We start from the raw sequence: 6,813 nt of genomic DNA, 5'->3' as shown, positions 1-6,813 counted from the left end.
GAGAAGAGAGATGAATTGTCAAAGTGTCAATGGATTAGAGGTCATTATAAGGTTACAAAATAATTGAAATGGGGCTGAGGGTGTTTGAATGAGAATGAGTAGAAAGTAATGGCTGGGGGATAGGATGCTTAAAATCGAGATTTCGGAGATTAGGGTTTCTCAATTCTAGCTGCCCGTTAGAATAATCAGAGATTCTGAATTAATTTTCTGGGGTAGGGCCCTGGACTTGGTATTATCCCAAGAATTACTCATGTACAATATATATGACCATGGCCCTATGAAAATGTATGAAGGTACTGTGGAGGAAATAAAAATCAGTGGAGGTGAAATAAGAGATCAGAATATTACAAAGATCTCCCCAGGAGTAGGAGGAAATGTGAAAACCTCAGGGGATAGGGAATGATTCTTGGGAGGAAGACATGATGTAGGGACCTCAGGACAGTGGATAACTCTCTAGGATAGTTTTTCATGGCAAGCATGAGTACCACAAAGCCTGAAAGAGATGATCAGGCCTAAGAAAATCATCCTTCGTATCATTATTTGCTATTTTAAAATGGTACATGTATTTAATACAATGATCATTTTCCAGGGAATAACTTGACAAAACAGCAGCTGGCTTATACCTTAGAATTATGCCAGGAATTACCAAACAATTCAAGAGACTCTGACCTGCCACCCCATCTCCCAAGTTGCTTCTGTCAACCTGAAATAATCAAAAGGATTAGAATCCAGTTTTAAAGTTTATTTGAGTGAAAACCTGGGAATTGCCATCCAGGAGACACAGACTTCAGATAAATGAGGTCAGTGCCCCAAAGACAAAAGTTAAGTTCTTGCTTATATAGGCAGAAAACAAAGAAGTTTAGTAAGATTATAACATTTTATATACAAGGCTGGTTTATGAGTTACAACAATTTAATTAGGTTGTTTTCTTTTCCATAGGGTTGGCTTTCATGTTCTTTCCACTGTAAAAGTGTATTTAACATTTCATCTTAAGACAATGTGATAGCCATGAGTTCTATGTGTGAGAAAGGTAAGAGGGAAGCTAATCTATAATGGAGATCAAGGGTGAAGAGGGAAGGAGGCTTCCCTGGTGCCCTTTAGTCATTTACAGCATTTTACAAAACAATGTAGGTAAGGAAGAAGGCTAATCTATAATCAGAGGAACACAGATTACAGTTGCTTAGGTTGCAGCTGCCTGCCATGTAACTCAGGCCTTGTAATCACATTCCTTTAAGGCTCAAAATAATTTATAATTCCAACAGCTTAGATTTTGAATTACTTATTTTCACACTTAAAACCTAAGACCACTGCCAACACCTCTCTCTGTCCTCCAGGAAGAGAGGACAGGGCTTATGCTGGATTGTTCATTATTATTGCCACTGCCTCTCTCTGTGGCTGCCATTATCTAATGATCCCAAGAACCAACTCTTGGGCCTCTCCATTTATGTTGTCTTCTCTTCCTTAAACACTCCTTTACCTCTAAGAGATAGCCTGTGATGGCTTCAAAGATAGCCCCCAAATTCTCTCTTAATCCCTTTCTTCTTGAAGTGGACCGGACTTAGTGATTTACTTCAATTAATTATCTAAAGATGGATATAATGCAATAATACTTTCAAGATAGAATTATAAAAAGATTTCAAGTGGGTCTCACACCGCCAATCTTATTTTGCCTGTCAGCTCTGTTTGTTTTTAGGTATTCTTTTACAGAATACAAGAGTTTTTTGGCAATATTTATACGATATTAGAGCAGATATGCCTATATTTTTAAATCCTAATTAGCAAAGTGTCTATCTTCAACAGGCTAAGTCACCAACTCTTCTCTGTCTCAGTACTGCTTACTTTAATTATCTGTTTGTTATATATTAGTTTGTTTCCCCTAACGAGATCTCTTTACAGGTATGAATGTCTATCATAAGCTACTCAACGTCAAACACCACACTATACATTTTTCTTTTACGATTTGTTGTCCATATAGTCAAGATATCGGTTGAGAATGCATCTTCAGGGGAGGACAAGGTATAGAAGCTATACCTTGAAATATCGTTGCTTTGAATATTTTATGTAGCATAAAATTGCATTTTATTAATTTTAAATACCTTTAGACAATAACCAGGCCAATTGTCTGTACAGAAGAAATACCCCCAAATACAATATTTCTTTCCTTCTAAAGATGGCTAATTTTTCATATCTCATCACAAGCATGCCCAAGTAGATGAAACAGAAGCATATGCATATATAATAATGTATTTCAGTTCCTCATTCTTGGTTGAATGACGTGAGTATTTAGTTCAGTTTTGGCCAGGTGGTCTTGATAGCCCCCATTTATTATGAAGTTTTTCATTTGTAAGGACAGAAGCCATTGCCTAGTTTTTCTTAAGTAAAACTGCCTCTGTTGAAAAGATGTCACATTTTATCATTCACTGAACGTTAATTGATCTGGAGCATTAATAAAACAATGTCTTATATTTACATGGTTCTTTATATTTACAAACAACTTTTCATATTCTTTCTTCTTTGACCTCCCAACAGATGTGGATCTAAATATACAGCAGGCTCTTCTATTTCTATTTTTCAAATGAGGGAAACAGAATTGCGGTGAAGTTAAATGACTTGTCCAAATCCCACATCGAGTAAGTTATGACATCAGAAATTGAACAAGGACTTCTGAGGCCATGATGTGACTGATTGATGTCCTCATGCATTAAATCGCCAGAAGGAAAGACTATCATTTACACATGAGCAAATTCAGGTCTGGTAGTTTTTGTTACATATGCTTAAACCTTCTTGGGAACAGTCCTCATGCTCTATATTATGTGAAAAGCACAGAAAGCCTCTCCTGCAGTATAACAATCTGTCTTTCATCACACTCATTTGTGTTTCACATGACTGAGTTTGCTGTTTAGGGAATCATCGGAGTACAATTCCAAATGGAGAAAAATCAGATAAAACCCAGTGTTCCTGGCTTCAGTCTGTGTGATTATGAACACAATACTGTACTTACAGTAGGATGCCAGAGTGAATAGACGCTGTTGCCTTTGAAAGGATGAGCATTCGTTCGACCTAATAACTACCTGACGATGGGTACAATTATCTTTCTCCGAGTGGCACATTATTGTTTGACACATTAATTGTTGTGTCATTTCTTTCTGAAAGGCATGTTGGGTGTCTAATACAAACCAGAGGCTTCATGAATTAGCCATGTCCGAGTGGTGCAGCACTAATTTACTTTTCCAAAATAAAATCAACCCAATCTCGTCACCTGTTTTCAATTACCACAGGCGGACCTGAGCTGCCCTGTGACCTCAATGCTTTCTTCCTGTGCCTTGGCATATCTGATGAACGTCAGCAAGGGCCCCCTTACTCACTACAGCTATGAAACGCCCCTCCTCTGAGGCAAACCGCAGAGAGAGACATAGCTTTGCAGAATTGAACATCCTTTATGACATAATTTCTGCCCAGGAAGCATTGCACAAGAATATTAGCATGGTCTCCTTTCTGTTGTATCCATTCCACCTTGGTTTCTTTCCACTCTTTTCTAGGAAGGGGTCTTTGTATGGAGGACTGTTTCCAAAGCACAAAGACTCTATGGTCTTAGCAAGGCCCAAACATTTAAGTCTGGATGATCTTCTTCCTTTGCTGCAGCTGCTCTTTGACATCCTGCACAGGGTGATGGGCTGGCGGCCCTGGGTGTGCCTCTGGGCCTGTCATCTGTCGTGTTGTTAGACTGCTGATGAGCTGTCGCTGCTTGTCTTTAAAGTCTGCACTTCTCTCTTTTCCAATTTTGGCTGCCACTAGACAATGAAAATCAAGCAGCCACACAGCCCTTTATCCCCTTCCAGATCCAACTGGTTGAATCAGTCTTGGAGCAGAAAACAGAACCTTCCCATTGTCTTCCCAAACACATGGGGTGTGCCTGTCCCATGGCAAATTACTGTTAAAAAAAATCAGAATTAGAATGTGTTTGACATTGCACACTTTGCTGCTAGTGAATGCCATGCCACCCTGAAGACTCATCTCCCCTTTTGGTTTTCATTGGGTCCTTTTCTGTTGCTTTCTTTTCAGCTTGCACCTGTCCCTGACATATACTGCTGCTGACTACCAAGTGAGTTGTTCAGTGAGCTAGAGGTATGATAAATTAAATATGATATGTATCACTGAATCCGTCTTTGGCTGCTTCATTGTACGTTGTAATTTGGGAAGGGACTATTAAAATAAAATACTAAGGAATAAGCAGAAACAGCCCACTGTTAACATGTCCAATGGCAAGAGAAAATTACAGGTTTCATTGTATATGCGGCACCATCTGCCTCTTTGCCGAGGCTGAGCCTTCGGCTTTCCCAGGGGAAATAGCTGTGGATAAGTTATTCAATTAGAACAGCATTATTGGCCAGCTACCTTGGAGAATTGGGTTGATGATGTTGCGATTATCCTCCCGTACATTCCTTCATGTCTCCGGCAGGCTGCAGTGCACGGCAACTTCCTTAAGTGTTTACTGAGCCCTACAGTAGAGGTGAACAATTGGAATGAAGAATATCAAGGATTCCTGAAAGAAAATCAATTTTGAATGAACTTTTCTTGATTAGCCACAGCTCCAATATTCTGAGTCATACTGTATTTTTGTGGACTTTGATTGAATTAAGTGACAGAAATGGCAATCGGGAGGAAAGTGAATTTCATGATATGCATTTAACCTATGGCACTGCACAAAATAATTATTCATGTACAATTGTAAGGTAAAAAAAAAATACCCAGGTCTCCTCAACTGTGATATTAATCTTAGGCATGGGGAAATCTCATAGGAGCATAATGCTTTTTTAATGAAGACTTTAGCTGTTCTTCAAAAATATTTGTATCATAAAAAGGAGTAATTATTTATGAGTCACTCTCTCAGGAAGTCAGATCCCTTCAAGGGTCATGCCATCAACCAAAAACTTCCTAAATGGGAGCTTTTGGAATGTTCATTGTTATCTCTAAGATCCTATGGTTTGTAACTAGAAGACCCAACAATATTCCTCTTGCCTCACACAAATATTTATAATATTTTTATATTTTTAAAAATTATTGGTGCTTAAAGAAAGTTAGACATAAGGAAAAATATTAAAATATAAAACAATTTATTTTCACGTTTCTCACAATTATGTATATACACATCCAAGTATGCTCTGGTATGCCAAATATTTTCCGGGTGCATATCCACACCCCAGGGGCAGTTCAGGTGATGTTCTATGACTGTTAATTGGGCAGGAAAGCAAATGTGCTCCTCATCACTGGTTCAAATTCTGATGGCTTTGGAAGATATCTGGCTGTATTTCTGTTTTTATAAATTGGAAGAATTATGTTTATATTCTTTGTCTTTGTGTGTGTGTGTGTGTGTGTGTGTGTGTGTGTGTGATGCTGATATTTTAAGATACTCATTTTTAAGAGCCTCTTATATATTAGGACATAAACCCTCTATTGCAAAAATGTTTTCCTCCAGCATGTCATTAATTTTCATTTAGTTGTTGATATTTCTGATATTCAAAAGTGTTATTTGCAAGTAGTCGGATCTACTTTTTCACTTGTGTTGTTTTCACGACATTATGTGTAAAGTCTTCACTTGAGATAAGTTAAATATTTACTTACATTTTCTGGGTTTAAAAGTTGAAATGTATTTTCTTTTAACTAATCCATTAGATATGTATGCACATATGTTTGTCTGTGTGAATGTATGTATTTAGCATAGAATGGTCTAAGATAAATGTATCTATGAGATCAGGCTATATTATCAAAAACACTAACATCTCAGTATCTGAACACACATTTTTTTCCTTGCTCGTGTAAAGTTCATGTGTGTCCTGAAAGCTTTTGGATAGATGCCCTCCACAACAACAACAACAACAACAACAACAACAACAACAACAAAAAACAAATTAAGAATTTGGACCGCACTTTTACCTGTTAAAAGCCTTTAAGCTCTGTTTTTCAGAGTACTTCAATCTTATGGCACCCCTATCTCAACTCAAAGCTCTGGGTTCACTGTGGAAGAGGAGGAGAATGTGGGAAATGGGTCCATCATCTCTCATGTACTTTGGGCTGGGAAATCATGCATTGCCTCCTGATAGACACAGCCGGGCTACGGGACCAGTCATCTAGCTACGGCCTACTGACTAGAGGAGTGAAAAAGGAGAACTGGAAATATTGCTAAGGACTGGTAGTATCTGCCACAATTTACCCTTTTGTTTCTCCAAATATTCAGTGCAGTCTCCCTCTGGTATAGATATGTATGACAATTATACTCACCTCCCCTCTAAGAGAGAAAACCCCGTGGTCTTCCTCAGTCATGGCATTGAGCTCAAAGTCCAGAATTCAGAATCTCTGAGTGATAGAATTGTCCTTCCGTATCCATGGGGGCTTGGTTCCAGGACCCCCATAGATATCAAATCCACAGATGCTCAAATCGCTGATATAAAATGGTGCAGTATTTGCACATAACTTATACATATCCTTCCATATACTTTAAATCCTCTTTATATTACTTTCAACACCTAATACAATGTAAATACTATGTAAATAGTTAATACTATATTGTTTTATTTACATTAGTTTTTATTGTTATATTGTTTTTATTGGGTTTTTAAAAAATATTTTCCATCCACAGTTGGTTGAATCCTTGGATACAAAGGGCCTACTGCATACTGTACTCTCTATGTCAAGTCTATAGGTAGCTCCCATGGCTTTGGAAACCTAGCAACTAAAATGACAAGTTATCTGGCACTTACACATCTCGTAATTGAAAAAGGAAACAGGAGTCCCTGTTGCTGAAAAATTCTGAAT

At 37.9% G+C, this 6,813-nt stretch overlaps 1 long non-coding RNA gene across 1 annotated transcript; it reads right to left on the bottom strand.

The window, feature by feature from the left end:
* Positions 1–550: 550 nt before the first annotated feature.
* On the bottom strand, positions 551–6,363 carry LOC100610496 (uncharacterized). The gene is made up of 3 exons (XR_128609.5): positions 6,280–6,363; positions 4,396–4,543; positions 551–3,931 (listed from the first exon to the last, which is right to left on the bottom strand). It is a non-coding gene; the product is annotated as an uncharacterized LOC100610496 (long non-coding RNA).
* Between the last annotated feature and the right edge of the window lie 450 nt (positions 6,364–6,813).

This window comes from Pan troglodytes, chromosome 14 (genome assembly GCF_028858775.2).
Source record: "Pan troglodytes isolate AG18354 chromosome 14, NHGRI_mPanTro3-v2.0_pri, whole genome shotgun sequence".
Lineage (NCBI taxonomy): Eukaryota > Metazoa > Chordata > Mammalia > Primates > Hominidae > Pan > Pan troglodytes.
This window is presented reverse-complemented; position numbering and strand designations above follow the sequence as displayed.